The sequence below is a fragment of the Notamacropus eugenii genome, chromosome 7 (assembly GCF_028372415.1).
Source record: "Notamacropus eugenii isolate mMacEug1 chromosome 7, mMacEug1.pri_v2, whole genome shotgun sequence".
In the NCBI taxonomy this organism is placed as follows: domain Eukaryota; kingdom Metazoa; phylum Chordata; class Mammalia; order Diprotodontia; family Macropodidae; genus Notamacropus; species Notamacropus eugenii.
Window position 1 is genome coordinate 16,957,421 of NC_092878.1, and position 20,032 is coordinate 16,977,452.

General features: G+C 35.3%; 1 pseudogene; it reads right to left on the reverse strand.

The window, feature by feature from the left end:
* Positions 1 to 270: 270 nt before the first annotated feature.
* On the reverse strand, positions 271 to 1,201 carry LOC140514518 (olfactory receptor 4F21-like; annotated as a pseudogene).
* Between the last annotated feature and the right edge of the window lie 18,831 nt (positions 1,202 to 20,032).

Consider the following 20,032-nt stretch of genomic DNA (forward strand, 5'->3'; position numbering starts at 1 on the left):
ACAACTTCTCTCATGAGTTTCATCATCTGTAATATGAATACAATAATAGCACCAACCTCAGGAGGTTTTTGTCAGGTTCAAATGAGATAACACATAGAAAGTGCTTTGAAAACATTAAAGAGCTATATAAATGCAAACTATTATTATGTTTCATTATATTATATTGCATTTCAGATATGTTGAGTTTAAATATCTATGAAACATTCAGCAGGATTATTTGGGAAACAACAGACTTAAGAAGATGCTCAGGATAGTCTTTTCTTAATGAATTCATACAACCTTCTTCAAAAGATGGCTAGAAACTCTTCCCACCGCTACCTTCATTTCTTTGTTCCTGAATGTATAGATGACTGGGTTCAGAAATGGAGTAAGAACTGCATCAAAGAAAGCAAGAAACTTATCCAGGTTTGATGTGTGAAATGGTCATGTATAGAAAAATATGAATGGACCAAAGAATAAAACCACCACAGTGATGTGAGCTGCCAGGGCATAAAGAACCTTGGAAGAACCACCTGAAGAACCTTTTTGAACAGTAACCAGGATGAAAATGTAGAAAATTAGCAGTACACAGAAAGAACCAAGAGAAATGAAACCACTAATGGCAATGACCATTAACTGCAATCTATAAGTGTCAGTGCAGGCTAGTTTGATGAACCAGGGAAGGTCACAGAAAATTGTTCAATTCATTAGGACCACAAAAAGGTAAGTTTACAACAAAAGCCAAATGAATCAAGGAGTGGATGAGGCCAATGATTCAGGCAACAATCAAAAGGAAAATGCACATTCTTGGGTTCATCATGGTCAAATAGTGGAGAGGTTTATATATGGCCACATATTTGTCAAGAGCCATGGCTGTAAACAATACCATCTCAGTGCTACCAAATATATGAATTAGGAAAATCTGAGCAATGCAGCCCCCAAAAGAAACTAATTTATGCTTCCTGAAAAGGTCACAAATCATTTTAGGGTCTGTGATTGAGCTCAAACCTAAGTCAATAAAAGAGAGGTTGGCCAGCAAGATATACATAGGGGAGTGTAAATGAGAATCAAAGGTCACAGTGAGCAAAATGAACATGTTTCCCAGAATGCTCACCACATACAGTACAGAAGAATACACAAAGAGGAGACATTAAATTTCCCATGAATCAGAGAGCCCAAGGAACACAAACTCAGATACTAGAGAATGATTCTCTCCATCCATTGACTCCAATGGGCACAGCTACCTAAAGGGAAAAGATGATGCAAGAATCAGTATTGATTGCAAAATGGAAAATGTCAAATGTTGAGAAGGTCATGGGGGAAATAGCATTACTGTGGATTAGTCCAGCCATTATGGAAAACAATTTGGAACCATGCTCCAAAATTTACTAAACTGCACATACCATTTGACCAGCAATACCATTATTAGGCCTATATCCCAAACAGATTGTATAGCATGTTCATCCATTGTTGTCAAAGAAGACCATGCCATCAGAGAAATAATCACATGACTTGCACTTGACTTTGTTTTGATTGAGGGAAGGCTATGCAGGTCACCAGTCTCACTTCTCCTCTAGAGACACCAGAATCCAGTGACCAGACATTCATCAGGATGACTGGAAATGACCCTGGATGAGTCAACTGGGGTTAAGTGACTTGCCAAGGTCACACAGCTAGTGAGTGTCAAGTGTCTGAGGTGGGATTTGAATTCAGGTCCTCCTAATTCCTGCACTGGTGCTCTACCCACTGCACCACCTAGCTGCCCCAGATTGAAGAAAGAGGAAAAGGACCAATATGTATAAATTATTAATAGTAGTTCTTTTTATGAAGACAAATAACTGAAAATTAAAGGGATGCCCACCACTTGTAGAATGGTTGAACAAATTATGGTATATGAATGTGATGGAATTACATTGATCAGAATTATTCTGATCAGCATAATGACCAATCAAGATTACAAACACCCAAGGATGAAAAATTCTACCCTGCTCCTTACAGATTTATGATGAACTCAAACTGCAGACCAAGTCTCTTATTTCTTAGATATGTCTAGTACCAAAATTTGTTATGCTTAATTATGCATATTGGTTATAAGGGCTATGTTTTTCTTTTTGCCCAATGGAGAGGACATGGAAAGAAATGAAAAGAAATTTAATTTTAGTAAGATAAAAAGTAAAATATAATTTAATTTCAATAAAAATTATCAGACCTCAAAAAAGAAAATAATTGTATCGTGATATTTCAAGAAGCTGTACAAGAAAATTTTTCAGTAATACAAAAAAAATAGAAACCAACAGAATGAGTTTATATCTCAATGGAATTCAGAAGTTAAAGAATGTACATTACATTAGGAATATAAATTGAAATGTAATATGAAAAACAATAGAAATGTTACTTTTCTCAACAGCTGAATGGCACAAATGGTCTTGAGTTAACAGAAGAAGGAGGAGATGAAGAGTAGGTTGTTTTGGACCAATGAGGAAAAATAATTTCTTGTGCTGTAAGAAATAAAAAAATAGTTTTAGAGAAACATGGAAAGATTTTTATGAACCAATGAAAAGTGAAAAAAACCAAAGAATAATTCATAAAATAACATTGCAAAGTGACATAAGTACTTTTTAACTATTGGCTATAGAAACAAACAATTTGAAAAGATATAAGAACTCTGATCAATATAATGACCAATTAGAATTCCAAACACCTATAGATGACACATCCTACCTACCTCCTTATAGTGTTGTGATAGACTCCAAGTGTAGAGTAAGTCCTATACTTCTTGGTGATGGCCAAAGAAAGACTTTGTTTTGCTTGATTATGCATATTTGTTACAGAGGTTTTGTTTTTCTTTTTTTTCCAATGGAAAGTGGATGGAAAGGAATGGAAAGAAAATAGATTTTAGTAAAGAAAAAAATAAATAAAATAATTTTTTAATTGCGAGACTTCTCAAAAAAGAAATATTTTACCATGATGTTTCAAGAAACTGTACAAGAAAATTTTTCAGAAATATTGAAAAAAATTAGAAATCAACAGAATTTAAGGGCAACGAATAAGTACGCTTGAAATTCATTTCGAGTTCAAAATGATCAACTTGCAATAAACATAGGACTCTCAGTCTTGGAGAATACAACATAATTTGACAGATAACCAAAAGGCAAATCAACACATATATAAAAAAGTCAAAGCAAAGCAGCTTTTTGTAAAAATTAGAGATGAAAGAAGCTGCAATACAATAGGCTGAAAATTGGGACTAAGATGTTGTCTACATTTAAAAACTGACATAGGATTATAATATTTTAGACTTAGAGATTGAAGTCCATCAAGATGAAATGCAGAAATAGAGGGTGAAAAATATTTATAGCAGCACTCTATGTAGTTGCCAAAAACTGGAAGTCAGGGGGATGTCCATCAATTGGGGAATGGCTGAATAAATTATGGTATATGAATGTAATGGAGTACTATTGTGCCATAAGAAATGATGAACAAGAAGACTTCAGAGAGGCCTGGAAGGACTTATATGACCTGATGCTGAGTGAAAGGAGCAGAACCAGGAGAACTTTATGCACAGCAACAACCACAGTGTGTGAGAGTTTTTTCTGGTAGACTTAGATTTTTGTAATAACACAAGAACTTCTGAAAAAAAAAAAATCCCAATGGTGGACCTCAAGGCAAAATGCCTTCCACACTCAGAGAGAGAAATATGGAAGTCACTCACATAATGTAGCAGATCATGTTTGTGTATGTGTATCTGTTTGTGTATCATGTTCTGATTTGTTATACGGATTCTTTCATTTATCTTAGTCTGACTACATAGCATGACTATAGTGAAAATATACTCAATAGGAAAGTATATGTAGAATCTATACAGAATTGTATGCAGTCGTGGGGAGGGAGGGAGGTAGTGGGGGGTGGGTGGGGAGGGATAAAATCGCAATTGTATGGCAGTGATTGTTAAACATTAAAAAAAAAAAAAAAGAAATAGAGGGTGAAACACTTCCTCAGGATCAGACAACTCATATCTAAGGAAAGATTTAGATTCATATCTTCCTAATTATACAACCACCTCTATCCACTGCATCATCTCGCTGCCCAGTATTAAAATACAAAATTCTCAAAAGAATAAATAGAAAACAGATAACACAAATAAACTAATCCAGGAAAAAATTAAATTACTATTAACAAGTTGTCATATAAAAGGACAAGATAAAATCACAAGGAAATTCTAAGAAAGATTCATCAAAGAAATAATTACTGCACCATGTATGTATTTCAAAACTTAGAGATCAATGAAGAAAATCTGGTCCTCCTCTCAAAATTTATAAAAATGTAAAAAGAAAAAAGACAACACAGACAAGGATTACACAACTCACCTCTAAGGAAAGATTTAGATTCGGATCTTCCTAATTATACAAACAACTCTCTAAAACCTAAGTTTGAAGGATGGGTATACAAAGAACAAACTGTATAGAAATTTTACAAATATGGATAAGAAGAAAGGACTCCAAGTTTTGTAAAATGAACTCCATAATAATTTAAATATAAGAACTGAGTTTAATGTTGTATGATGTGTTAGGATAAAGGAAATGTTAGTATTAGTTATAACTAAATATTACATCCCCTTCTGATAAAATGAATAATTTAACCAAGGATGATAAAGGGTAAGACACATTTTCTTGAGAAGTCATTTCAGTCATGTCTGACTCTTCGTGCCCCCATCGGTAATTTTTGTGTCAAAGATACCAGAGGGCTTTACGATTTCCTTCTCAAGCTCATTTTACACAAGAGGAACTGGGGCAAACAAAGTTATGTGACTTGCCCAGTGTCACACAGCTACTGTGATTTTGAGGCCAGATTTGAACTCAGAGATAAAAAGTTTTCCTCACTTTGGACCCGGCATTCTGACCACTGAGTCTCCTAGTGACCCAATGAAATATACATAACAACTATAACTTCAAATGTAAATGTATTTAATTCTCAACGAGAAGAAAAGCAATTATCCAACACACTAAAAGTCACAGGTATTTCAACACCCAGTTAATGAAATATGATGAATCAAGCAAAAATATAAATGATAATCACTGATAGAACAGCATGAAACTGAATTTGATAGATACATGGACAGAATGAAAAGAGATAAATAAGAAACAATTTTTTCAAATATATATGGAATATTTATAAAAATCAATTACCCCATATAAAGCAATATTAGAAATCAAATAAGAGAAGCACAAATTTTGAATGCTACACTCAAAGACCATAACACAGCAAAAAAAAAAAAGTAATCTCCAACAAAACCAAGATTGAGACAGAGAACTAAATGAAAAGCAATACTTGTTCAGTAATGGTTGGTTTAAAAAGCAAGTTATAGAACCAATACAAAAATTATGGGTATGTACATATATATGTATATATATATATATATATATATATATATATACACATATGTATGTATACAACACAACAAATTGTGCCTTACATTCATATACCACAACTTCTTTAGCTGTTGCACAATTTTTGGACATGTAGATTGTTTTTACTCATCATAATGTATTGGGATGAAGTCAAATCAAAAGTCAGAGCCAAAATGATATTCCTAAATCTTTTATAAACTTGATAAAATAATAGAAAATTAATCCTATTGCACTCAATTAGCTAGTTAGAAAACAAACAAATTGATTCACCCAAAACAACCACAAAACAAGAAATCATCACAATTAAAGGAGAAATTTTTTAAAACAGAAAACTATCAAATTAGCAAATAGAGTCAATAAGATGAAGGAGCCATTTATCATATTAATTTTTTTTAAATATGATCAAAATTTTAAAAACAGAAATGAGGAAGGTGAGATCACAATGAAGGAAGAATTTTTTTAAAATCAGAAACGATTATGTGTCACTAGATAGATGCTAATAAAGCTTCGAATATTAAAATGTGTGTTCGTCCTTGGTTGCCAAAGAAGACCATGGCATCAGAGAAATAATGATATGCCTTGCACTTGACTTTTTGTTTTGAGTGAGGGGGTGCTGTGCAGGTCACCAGCCTCACTTCTCCTCCAGAGCTATCTGAATCCAGTGACCAGATATTCATCAGGATGACTGGAGATGACCCAGGATGAGGCAATTGGGGATAAGGGACTTGCCCAAGGTCACACAACTAGTGAGTGTCAAGTGTCTGAGGTGAGATTTGAACTCAGGTCCTCCTGACTCCTGCACTAGTACTCTATCCACCGTATCACCTAGTTGTCCAATATTAAAATACAATATTCTCAAAAGAATAAATAGAAAATAGATAACAGAAATAAACTAATCCAGGAAAAAATTAAATTACTATTAACAAGTTGTCATATAAAAGGACAAGATAAAATCACAAGGAAATTCTAAGAAAGATTCATCAAAGAAATAATTACTGCACCATGTATGTATTTCAAAACTTAGAGATCAATGAAGAAAATCTGGTCCTCCTCTCAAAATTTATAAAAATGTAAAAAGAAAAAAGACAACACGGACAATTATCATTAACCACCAACACTCGAAAATATTGCATAAGATACTACTGGGCAAAATTCAGCAATTTATCAAAAATTAATCATTATCATCAAGAAGAAAGGCAGTTACAGAGGAAAAAGCACTGGCTCTGAATTCAAAGAATGTGAACTTCAGTTCTACATCTGATACTACCTGAGTGAACTTAGATAAGTCACTTAACATTCTTGGACCTAAGCTTCTTCATCTGCAAAATGAATAACTTGGATTAGATGAATTCCAAGGTCCCTTCCAACTTAGTTCCATGATGTTATGATACTAAGAAAGTTTTATATCAAGAAATTAACAATGGTTCAAAAATATGAACTCAGCATACTAAGGCATATAGGACAATTCATAAATATTATGTAATTACATCAAAAAATCATGCTCAAACTTTAATAAAATAACTTTTTTCACTATAAAAGACTTAGGAGCAGAAAGCTTTTTCCTTAACAGAACACCAAATTTTTATTTCAAATCAATAATTAGCATTTTTAATATACAAATGTCAGAGGTTTTCGTAAAAAGGATATCCCCAATGCTGATATCAAATAAATGCCACCTCCCGTTATCTCCTTCACATCTATCTCACACAAAGAGATGACCTTTCTCCAGTCCTTTTTGTGGTGGCTAAGATTTAGATAGTGAAGGGATGCTCATCAATTTAGGAATGGCTGAACAAGCTATGGCATATGATTGTGAAGGAACGTTACTGTTCTGTAAGAAATGACAACCAAGATGATTTTAGAGAATCCTGGAAAGATTTGCATGAACTGATACAACCTGAAGGGAGTAGAACCAGGAGAATGATGTACACAGTAAAAGCAATGTTGTATAATGAAGAATTATGGATGACAGCTATTCTCAGCAATACAATGAGCCAAGACAGTCCCAAAGGACTAATGATGAAGGATACTATTTGCCTCCAGAGAAAGAAGGGATATTGTTTGAATGCGCACTGAAATATGCTATTTTTCACTTTCTTCCTTTCATTCTTTTTAAGTTTTCTTGTACAAAATGGCTAACAAAAAATGCCTTACATGATTGCACATGTCTAACCTATACCTGATTGCTTACATCCTCAAGGGTGGGGGAAGGGGTAAAGATGGAATGGAGGAAAAGAATTTGAAACTCAAAAGTTTTTTTAATGTTAAAAATATGTTAACATGTAATTGGGGAAAATATATGTATCAAAAATAAATACTTGGGGATTGATGGCTTTTCAAATATTGACTCAAACAATAAAATAAAAAGACAAAATTAAAGTAATGAACAGAGGCAAAATCATTAAATTGTCTTTCTTTCTAGTTAACGTGAAGAAACAACAAAAAGATTAATTAAGGTAATAAATGTAAGACATAACATAAATTCACAAATATGATCTCTATTTCTACAGATCAATACCAAAAACAATTGATAGAAGTGATAGAAACATAATTATTACTTGTAACAAAAATAAAATCTGTCAAATACTTGAAAATTAACGTATCGAGGCACTTTGAAACCTATAGAGACAACTATAAAGCAATTTTAAATAAATAAAAAATTATTGAGCAACTTTATCTTGTATATAGCATGTTGAATTATAGTTGCCAACAAGGTTGTTTGTATGTAGTCTCTCTCATTACATTGTGTGCTCCTTAAGAGCAGAGATTGATTTTTACCATACCTTCTATTTGTACTGTTTTAGAATGGTGCTCATAAATCCTCAATGCTCATAGCCTGACTAGATTTCTCTGGACCTGAAATTATTCATCTGTAAAAGGAGGAATTTGACCTAGATGATGTCTAATGTACCTTAAAGTCATAATATTGCATTAAATTAATTTCTTTGAAAGACATTACTTTATTGTTATTTTCAAGAAACTTCAAGGATTTTCTTTGAGTTACATTCATAATTTGTTTTATGTAAGTGAAGAACTATGATTAAAAATAGCAAAGCTGCCTTTATAGCACCCATGCTCAGAGTCTTGCTTTCCATCATTAAGAGAGCAAACAGTTGAATAACTTATCATAAGCATACTTAGTGAAAAATTATTTAAAAATTAAGGTTTAGAACTTAGTCCTGTGTTTGACTCAGTCCACAGTGCTGATTTTCAAAGCATTTTTTTAAAAATTCCCCTTCACATTTTGGTTCTGGGTTCCAATAAGTTGATTCCCAACGTATATGTTCTGCTCCATAGTCTAGAAGATAACTGATTTCACTGTGACACTCAGATCCTCCTTACTTGTATTGTATCATGGTGAGAGGGAATAAGATGTAGTTGATGACATGCTAGATTTAGAGTCAAGGAGATCTGAATTCAAAAATGGTCTCTGTCACTAGTCTAATAAACAACACCAGATTAAGTCACTTGATTTATCTAATTTTCCTTATCCATAAAATGAAGATAACAGTATATGTAGTATCTATCAAAAGTCTTTTAAGGTTCAGATTCTAAAAACATTGTAAGCTTAATTTATAAATGCCACATGCCAGCCTTATTGCATTCTACATGCCCAAAAGCCAACACTCCATTCACTTATGTATATCCTGATTCTGTCACCAGAACCAGTTGTAACTCACTGAAATCTAAAGATTCAGTTGAATCTTCCGGACTGCCAACTTCATATCTATCATTTTACCTACCTATTCCCGAGGACTATCATCATCAGGGAGTCCAAGGAACTCTACTAGCTCATCTTCTTCAGTCTTGTGTAAAGTCATTGCCTACAAAGCACAGAGATTTTTAAAATGCTGCCATCAAATGAAAGATAACTAATAAGCTACACTTAATGGCCTCAAACAAGTGAGACTTGCAGAGATGTGGGATTGCCAGCCAGAGACCATATGGCTCAGGGAACTGAATCCGCAGATTGTGTAAGTTTCTTCTGATCAGTCAATTGAAGAAGCAACTTGAACTTGTCATATACCAGAAGGAGAAACAAACATGGTGTAGATTCACAGCTGTACATGTGATCCTTTGTTTCAATTACACTTTGATATGGAAATGCTGATCTTACTTTTTTTTTTAATTCAGAATAACAATTTTAAAGGAAAAGATCCATCATATAGAGGACCTATTACATCATCCATTAAATCCATTAAAAGAGAGGAAAAACATAACTAAATTAATAATGAGCTCTGATTATAATTATTATTTGTTACTTGATCCGTTACATGATTATATAAATAATGTGATACCACAAAAAATAAGAATTATCACAGGACCTAGCACAGAGAAAGTCAGTCAACAAACATTTATTAAACACTTACTACATGCCAGGCATTGTGCTAAACACTGTGGAGACAAAGAAAGAGAAAATGGCATCTAATCTTGAGGAGCTCACACTCTAATGGGAGAGACAAACAAATTGTTATTCTTCAGTCTTTTCAGTCATGTCTGACTCTCATGACCCAATTTGGGGTTTACTTGGCAGAGATAGTGGAGTGGTTTGCTCCAGCTCATTTTACAGATGAGGAAACTGAGGCATGCAGGATTGAATGACTTGCAAAGGAACACAGCTAGCAAATACCTAATGCTAGATTTCAACTCAGGTATTTCTGACTCCAGGCCTTGTGCTCTGTCCACTTGTGTCACTTAGGTGCTCCAACAGGTAAACTAGGTACATGCAGGATATTCGGAGTAGATGTAAGTTAATCCACAAGGCAAAGACTGGGAAGACAGGGAAGGCCTCTTGCAGAAAGTGAGTTTTGATCTGAGTCTTGAAGAAAGCCAGGAAAGTTAGGAGTTGGAGGTAGGATCAAGAGGACTGCAAATTGTCTAGTGTAGCTCTATCATAGAATAGGTTGAGGGGTATAAAGTGTAAGAAAATTGGAAAGGTATGAAGGAACTAGGTTATTAAGAAATGAAAATGATAGGGAATCATAAAAGTTCATTGAAGAGGAAAGTGAGAGGATCAGATTTATGCTTTAGGAAAATCACTTTGGCAGATAAGTGAAGGGGAGATTAGAATGAGGAGAGCCTTGAGGGAGAGAAACCAATTAGAATAATGCAGTAAGTACTCTGGATAAGAGACCATGAGGACCTAAACTAGGGTTGTGACTGCATGAATGTATATTGTGAAGGGAAAAATGACTAGATTTGGCAACTGACATGAAGGATCTGCAAGCATCACTCCTACTATGATTGCATGTAAAAAGAAAACTTTGAGGCAATTGGTTCACATAATCGACAATAGAATTAATAGAAAATTTAGCATTTGGTACAATGTGTACACCTCTGTACTACTGCATTTTATTTACTTCTTATTTGAATCATTATTATTTAGCTTGGTTATTAAGTAAAAATACTCCATCTCTTACTTATTCTATATTGTACAATCCAGTGATTAAGACTGACCCTAAAAGAGAGATGAAAGAAAGAACCTCTCCTTATTTCTTTACAGAGGTGGGAAACTATGGGTGAGGAATTCTGTATATAGGGTCAGACTTTTCCAATATTTTGCTTAGTGTTGTTGACCTGATTCTTTTTCTTCTGTTTATTTTTTTATATAAAGGTTGACTCCATGAGAAGAGGAAGGGAGAGGAACATATTTGGAAAAGTAGGTTAAGAAAATCTTACCTAAAAATTATATCAAAATCTTAATAACAAAAGGGAGTGAAGGTGAGACACACTGAGAGTAACCATAAAGATGGCTGCCTTTGCAAAGAGAAAGGAAAAAGAAACCAATAGCAGTCAAAATGTAATCAACCATAAATGAGGATGGCCTAGCTGACTTACTCTATAGAGAACTAGTAATACTAATACCCACAATGCACACAGACAACTTCAGGTTTTTCCAGTAACCCATTTTCATTCCTTTTCACTCCCCACCTCATCATAGGTTATTCTGTAAAACTAAGCTGACCCTTCAGATCAATCACTATCCACTTCCATCGAATTTCTCAATGAGCTGAATTGTCATGTCTCCCAAAAGCTCTCTCCATGTAGAGTGGAGTACCTTGGCTTTTGAGAGGAGAATGTTTGTAAATAAAATGTCCTGCATAATAGGAAGTAAGAATGGTTCTAAGTAAAGGACAGTGTTGGAATTTTCTTGAACAGTGTTCCCCAAAAGTTGGGACCATGACCTCACCCCAAGGAGTGAACAAGCAAGTAGATGGAAATATGGGTCTCATCCCACCTCTCCACTACAACCAGTAATGGAGCTTATCTCCAACATAATAACTACATCTGTAATTATCCAATAACGTGCCTCCTCTCAGCCCCCTCCATGTGCTGTGCCAAAAATTGAACACCCCACTGGAGTTCAGAGGTGCCATTAGAGAAATATCTCCCCACAAAACATGCTTACTCTGTTCCTATAACATTCTGGCTAAAGCAAGCATTCTGGGAAGTGAGGTTTATATTCCAATGTGGTAATCAGTGAGGACAAGGCTTAATTTGACCCTTTTTTCTTTTGCTTGTGACGGAGTTAAAAGCACAGAGTGAAAAAAAAAACCTGGATGAGCTTTGATCTGCATCACAGATTTTATTCCATTATCTTTCCCCAGAAACTCACCCCTCCTCCAAGTTTCCCTGTGTCTGTTGAGGAAACCACCATCTCCCAGTTATCTAGTTTCACAATCTCAGTATCATCTTCAGCTCCTCATCTGTCTTCATGCCACATATCTAATAGGGTGCCAAGTATCTGTTCTACTTGCTCAACATTTCTCATATCTCAGTTTTTTTCCATTCATCATTTTACTTTGAACCCTCTTACCTCTAGAGAGGACTATTACAAAGTCCTTCTGATTAGGAAAAGAATTACAAGCCTAAAGCTGTATTTTATATTAACTGATTCTGTAACCCCAACTCTCTCTCCTTGCCATGGAGAGGAAATGACAAGGGATCACTCGTGGTTGGTCACATCGCAGCAAAACCCCAAATTCTTCCTAGTGCTAGATCATTTTTTAGCCAGATGGAGGCCCTAAAACATTCATGTGGTCAAAGGGAAACAGGAAAGGCAGTTCCAAGCATACTCAGTGAGATCATACACACACACACACACACACACACACACACACACACACACACAGGACCAGAGGAGACTTTAGGGCACCAGCAGTGGCAGCTGCTGTTCCCAGATCCCTCAACCCATAAACGCCAGAGAAAGCTTCAAAAGTTCAGTGAGAAAGCTCTTTCACTTCTGTAAGAAGGGAGAATGGTCCTCCTGCCTCAGCTTCTGCCCCAGCAGGCCCAGGCAGCAGCAGCATTCATTTTTGGAGACCACAGCATAAAGCCCATGGGGGAATTGAGCTGCTGATCTAAGTCTCAGCCCTGAGTGGCAGCCCTGGAGTGAGGAGGAGCACTGGCTTGGTGGGGCTAGAGAAGGCTCTGTAGAGGTAATTCTACTCATTGATCCTGGGCAGCAGAGTACTTGTGGTAGCTCCCAGACCAAAGCGCAGGCCAGGAGAGGAGTCTACTCCTCTTCCTTGATTGTGCCACCTTGAAGGAACTGAGAACTTACAGGTCCCCAGAGTATACTCTCCTCTTCAGAGAGGACTCAAAAGCCAAGCAACTGCTTAGGAAAATGCTCAAAAAAGGGGGAGTAGGAATCAGACTATAGAAGGTTATTTACTTGGTGAACAGGTATTTTCTTCCATCCTTTCAGATGAGGAAGAACAATGTTTACCATCAGAGGAAGACATGAAAGTCAAGGCTTCTGCATCCAAAATAAATATGCAGTGGTCTCAGGCCATGAAAGAGGTCAAAAAGAATTTTGAAAATCAAGTGAGAGAAGTGGAAGAAAAATTGGGAAGAGAAATGAGAGTTATGCAAGAAAATCATGAAAAGCAAGTCAACAGCGTGCTAAATGAGATCCAAAGAATTGCTGAAGAAAATAACACTTTTGAAAATAGACTAACTCAAATGGCAAAAGAGGCCCAAAAAGTCAAGGAGGAGAAGAATGCTTAAAAACAGAATTAGACAGATGGAAAAGGAGGTTCAAAAGCTCACTGAAGAAAATAGTTCTTTAAAAATTAGAATGGACCAGATGGAAACTAATGATTTTATGAGAAACCAAGAAATTATGAAACAAAATCCAAAAGCATGAAAAATAGAAGACAGCATGAAATATCTCATTGGAAAAACGACTGACCTGTAAAATAGGTACAGAAGAGACAATTTTAAAATTATGGGACTACATGAAAACCCTGATCAAAAAAAGAGCCTAGACATCATCTTTCATGAAATTATCAAGGAAAGCTGCCGTGATGTTCTAGAAACAGAGGCAAAAATAAATATTGAAAGAATCCACCTCCTGAAATAGATCTGAAAAGAAAAACTCCTAGAAATTTTGTAGCCAAATTCCAGAGTTCCCAGGTCAAGGAGAAAATATTGCAAGAAGCCAGAAAAAAACAATTCTAGTATTGTGGAAATACAATCAGGATAACACAAGATCTAGCAGCTTCTGCAGTAAGGGGTTAAAGGGCTTGGAATATAATATTTCAGAAGTCAAAGGAAGCAGAATTAAAACCAAGAATCATCTACCCAGCACAAATGAGTATAATACTTCCGGGGAAAATTTTCATTCAGTGAAACAGAGGACTTTCAAGTATACTTGGTGAAAAGACCAGAGCTGAACAGAAAATCTGACTTTCAAACACAAGAATCAAGAGAAGTATGAAAAGGTAAACAGGAAAGACAAATCATAAGGGACTTAATAAAGTTGAACTGTTTACGATTATACATGGAAAGATAATATTTGTAACTCTTGAAACTTTTCTCAGTATTTGAGTAGTTGGAGGGATTATACATACACACATACAAACACACACACACACACATATAGACAGAGGGCACAGGGTGAGTTGAATAGGAAGGGATGGTATCTAAGAAAATAAAATTAAGGGGTGAAAGAGGAATATATTAGGAAGAGAAAGGGAAAAATGGAATGGGGCAAATTATTTCTCATAAAAGAGGCAAGAAAATTATTTTTCAATGGAGAGGGAAAGAGGGGAGGTGAGAGGAAAGAAGTGAAGCTTACTCTCATCACATTTGGTGTGAAGAGGAAATAACATACACACTCAATTTAGTATAAAAATCTATCTTACACTACAGGAAAGTGGAGAAAGGGGATAAGTGGGGGGGGGTGATGATCGAAGGGAGGGCGAAAGGGAGGAAGGAATAAAAAGAAGTAAAGACTTTAGGGAAGAGACAAGATATAAAAAGAGAGTAGAATAAATAGGGGACAGGGTAGGATGGAGGGAAACATAGTTAGTCTTACACAACATGACTATGATGGAAGTCTTTAGCAAAACTACACATACATAATCTATATTGAATTTCTTGCCTTCTCAGTGGGAATGCCTTCCTCAGAGAGGAAGGGAAAGAAGTTGGAATTCAAAGTTTAAGGAATGAATGTTGAGAATTGATTTTCCATGCAACTGAGAATTAAGAAATACAGGTAATGGGGTATAGAAATCTATCTTGCCCTACAAGAAAAAGAGAAGTTGGGAACAAGGGAAGTGATGGGTGTGATACAAGAGGGGACAGATTGGGGGAAGGGGCAATCAGAATGCACAATATTTGGGATGGGGGAGGGGAGAGATGGGGAGAAAATTTAGAGCTCAACATCTTGTGGAAAGAAATGCTGAAAATGAAAAATAAATAAATAAATTTTAAAAAAAGAAAAAGCAAAGACTCACCCATCAAATCCAGACAACATAAGGGAGAAAGTTAAGATGAACAAAGGAGATAGATATTCACAGAGAAGGGGGAAGGATAGATAGACATTTTCCTTAAGAAAAAGAAAATTCCATAAGTTTTGAGGAGATGGTTAACTTTTTTTATATTTTTGTCTTTACGAATTTCTCTGATATGTCTATCAGGTGATGAAATCAAGTTCAGTTTCCAGGTATGTATTCCCATATCTCCATAATCTGGAAACTTTCATATTAACCCTCCCTTCATGTATTTGGCTTCATCTTCTCCCTGTTGACTCTTTTCTTAGAAAAATGCAATTCCTGTCCCCATCCCAACCCCATTAGTGTGCCATATAATGAGTGATGCTGTTCTCAGCATCATCTGTTCACCCTGAAATATGGAGACCTCTGGCCAGTCTGATCTCCTGTTGGAAGAATTTATCTGCTAGAGAATTTACTCCCATCTCTCTTACTTACCTATTCTATCACAGGATCTGATACTGTAGTTGTGCGGAAGAGATCCCAAAACTTAGCCTTCTAACCATTTGTAGTGACTAAAAGCACTAAGGGCATTATAAAATGCTGCTATAAGCAGAAGGACAGCTCATTAGCAGCCAAGTGATACTGTAGAAAATGGTTTTGCCAGCCTGAGATCATTTGACCAAAGGACTTGTCTCCTAGGATACTGGTGGTTTTCCCACGATAACTAAGAGGAAAGATGACTAAAGAGAGATGTGAATGTTCCCTGTAAAAAAGATCCTTTGACTCTTTTCTGGCCCAATTTAATGAAGTTAGAACAAAAGTATATCTGGGAAATGTGAGAAACAAACATGTGCACACTTTTAAGTGAAATAATTTCTTCTATTGCACCAAATTCCATCTGGCTTCCTGCAGTGAATCTGAAAAAGTAAAAGAAGAAAATATATAGAAATTCCAGACAAAAGATTAATCCTACATTACGGGATCTATAGCATGAACCACACAGCAATTAAAAGAGCTTTGCTTTCATCAGCTTAAGGAAACTCCCAGTATAAGAACTTCTTCCACTCACCATAAAAAAAGATCTATGATTTTCTACAAAAGTTTTAAATTCATTTCTAGTCTCTTCCCTCTCTAATCCTTCTTCATAGAACTGCCAAATGAATTTTCCTATAGCCCAAGACTGATCATGGCATTGCTGGGTTAGTAAATTTAAGTGGTTCCTAAATGCCTCAAGGCAAATGCAAACTCCTAAATAATCTATCTCATTCCTATTTCCCTTCCAATCCACACTATGCCCTGAGAAATAAGCTTCCTAATGTGAACTCTGATCCACAGCACTCCCCTATGTAAGAAGGTGATATAGTGTATAGAGTACCAGACTTGTAGTCAGAACTAAGTCTGAATTCTGACTCAGACCCTTATTAGCCATGTGACCCTGAACAAGTTACTTAATGTCTTTGTGCCTCAGTTTTCTCACCTATAAATAGGAATAATAATAGCAGTTACCTCACATGATTGTTACGAAGATAAGTGAGATAATATATGTAAATACTCCATCTCTCACCTCAATTGGACCCCATACTCAAAAGACATTCATCATTTCAGCCTGTAGAGCAAGGATTCTAAAAACCTTCCCTCCAGGTTGACCTTAGGTGACACTTCCTATAGGAAGCCTTTCTTGATCTTCTGAGTAGTTAGTGCTTTCTCCATCATAAAATTTTCATAAATATACTTGCAGTTTTATATATATTGTCATATTTTAAGCACATTGTGGTTTTTAGAGAATTTGGTAAGTTAAAGCTGGTTTTCTGCCATCTCAAATGTAAGTGGAATGGGAAATTGTCTACTAGAAAGAAATTTTAGATACTTAGAATTACTGGAAAAACTTGAAAGAAATTTGGAAAGGAGGACAGGGGAGCATTTAGATCAGCATTCCTTGTACTACTATGAGTTCTATGTAGCAGAAAGATACAGTGGAAAGATTGGCAAATATGCGGGCCTGAACTTAGAATCATGAGACCTGAGTTCAAATCCTAACCGTATCAATAAAAGCCTTCCTGATATTGGAGAAATAACTTACTTTTAAGTAATCTGAGTATCAGTGAAGAAAGAAAGAAAGAAAGAAAGAAAGAAAGAAAGAAAGAAAGAAAGAAAGAAAGAAAGAAAGAAAGAAAGAAAGAAAGAAAGAAAGAGAGAGAGAAAGAGAGAGAGAGAGAGAGAGAGAGAGAGAGAGAGAGAGAGACAAAGAATATAGTAGTTGTTTCATAAATGATTATTGACTACTGAGTACTATTGACTGATAGTAAAAGACAACAATATAAAAGGGAGCCAAAAAGTAGTGAAAGGAAAGCAGAATGAAGATACCCTATGCAGGGATGGCCAGGACAGAAATGAAAGCCATCCTGGCCCCCTCCACAAAATAAGAGTCCCCAGGAGGAACTCATCACTGGCAGACTGCAGTGGGGAAATAGAGGTGTATTTCAGGTTGAAAAACCTTCAGCTGTGGTGGAATGCTCCAGAAAGAGAAGGCACCAGATACTGAGAGAAATTCCATCATAAGACAGCAGCAAAGGCATGGTTTTAACATCTGGAAGTTTGAAATAGATGAATTCAAAGTTACTTTTCAGCTCAAAGGCTGTTTATCCAGTGACCCTAAGGGGTTTCCTGAGGCACAGAGAGATGAAGTGACTTCCAAAGAATTCTTAGTTATAAAGTGATAGAGGCAGATGTTGACCCAAGATCTCCTTGATACCAAATCCAATACTTTGTCTACTATGACATCACCACCTTTGTACACATGAATCAGAACTTCATTCAGATAAAATAAACCCCCTTAATCAGAAAGCTTAAGACAGATGATTGCCATTTCTATTACTTATTCCCTTAAAACAGGTGTTGTCCACCTTTTTGGTATTATGGATCCTAATATCTTCTTTCCTTGAAGTCATAGTACTTACTGCCTGTACTATCAATCTGACATTGAATTAGATATTATTTTGGTAGCTTTTGCACCATTGTCACATATTATCATTTAACATTTGCATTCCTATTTGATTTTTCAAGGGTATCTTTATAAACTCTCTCCCCAAATAGACGGTTAATTCCTTACAGGATGGATGGAGGTCTTATCCTTTTTTTTATTACCCACAGTCCCCAGCAAAGATACCAACTCCATAAGTATTTGTGGAATAAATTATATGAGAGAATCTAGTAGGGAATTCAATCAAGAAATGGAAATCAATGAGAAAATAGAATGACACAATGTAATAAACATTTGAGGCAGGGAAAACTGAGATGAAAAAAATTTTGAAAGAAGATTAGACTTAGGTTGACTATAATCTTGTTCCAAGAAACCAAGAAAATATACTAGAAAATTTCTCTGAGGACAAATAAGAGCCTTAGCTTCTTCAAAAGCACAGCTCAAGGGTCCCCTTCTATGTAATTTTTGTCATTTTCAATACATTTTTATTTTTTAAATAATATTTTAGTTTTTCCCAAATACATGTTAATATTAACCATTTCGTGGAAAGAAAGAAAAAGAAGGAAGGAAGAGTATACTTCAGACAAAATCAGTTCTTTCTCTGAAGGCAGATACCATTTTTGATCATGAGTCCTTTGGGATTTTCTTGGATCATTGCACTACTGAGAATTCATCATATAATCTTGCTGTTACTGTGTGCAATGTTCTCCTGATTCTGCTCACTTCACTTTATATCAGTTCAAGTTAAGTCTTTCCAGGTTTCTCTGAAATCTTGGGTTTGTCATTTCTTGTAGCAGAATAGTATTCCATTACAATCATATACCAAAACTTGTTCATTCAAACCCCAATTGATGAGCCTCCCATCAATTTCCAATTCTTAGCCACCACAATAAGACCTGCTATAAATATTTTTGTACATGTGGGTCCTTTCCCCTTTTGTAAAAATCTCTTTGGGGTATAGACCTAGCAGTAGTATTGCTATGCCAAAGGGTATGCACATATTTATAACCTTTCAACACAGGTCCAAATTGCTCTCCAGAATGGTTCACAACTCCACCAACAGAACATTAGTATCACAGTTTCCCAAACGCTCTGCAACATTTGTCATTTTCTTTTTTTGTCATATTACCCAATCTGATGGGTGTGAGGTGGTGCCTCAGAATTGTTTTAATTCATACTTCTCTGATCAAAAGTGATTTAGAGAAGTTTTTCCATACAAGTATAAATTGCTTTTGCTTTTTTTGTCTGAAAATTGCCTGTTCTTATCCTTTGATCATTTATCAATTAGAGAATGACTTGTATTCTTATAACTTTGACTCAATTCTCTATATATTTGGGAAAGTCAGCCTTTGTCAGAGATACTTCTTATAAAAAAATTTCCCGTTTCTGCTTTCCTTCTAATTTTGCTTGCATTGGTTTTGCTTGCGTTTTGTGATTTTTTTGTGTGATTTTTCAATATTCCCTTAGTCTCTCTCTCTCTCTCTCTCTCTCTCTCTCTCTCTCTCTCTCTCTCTCTCTCTCTCTCTCTCTCTCTCTCTCTATATATATATATATATATATATATATATATATATATATATATATATATATATATATATATATATATATTTCTATCCTTATCTCTCACTCTCTTCTGTATAACTTTGCTCATACATTACATTAACTTTTTATATACTTGAGGTATTTTCATCTTTGCTATAGAAAGTAAAGTCCATGATAGAAATAACCAATTGTTATTTGCATAGCACTCATCTGACCCAGTGCCATGCATATAGGAAGCACATAATTAGTATTTGTTGAAATAGATTGAACTGAACTTACTTGAATTATGTAACAAAAAAATATGAGTTCTGTATATGTGAGTCCATAGACTGAGGATGATAACACTGAGTTGCAAATGATGCAGGCAATGAAATTACAATTCTAAGCTAGTAGTAATGATC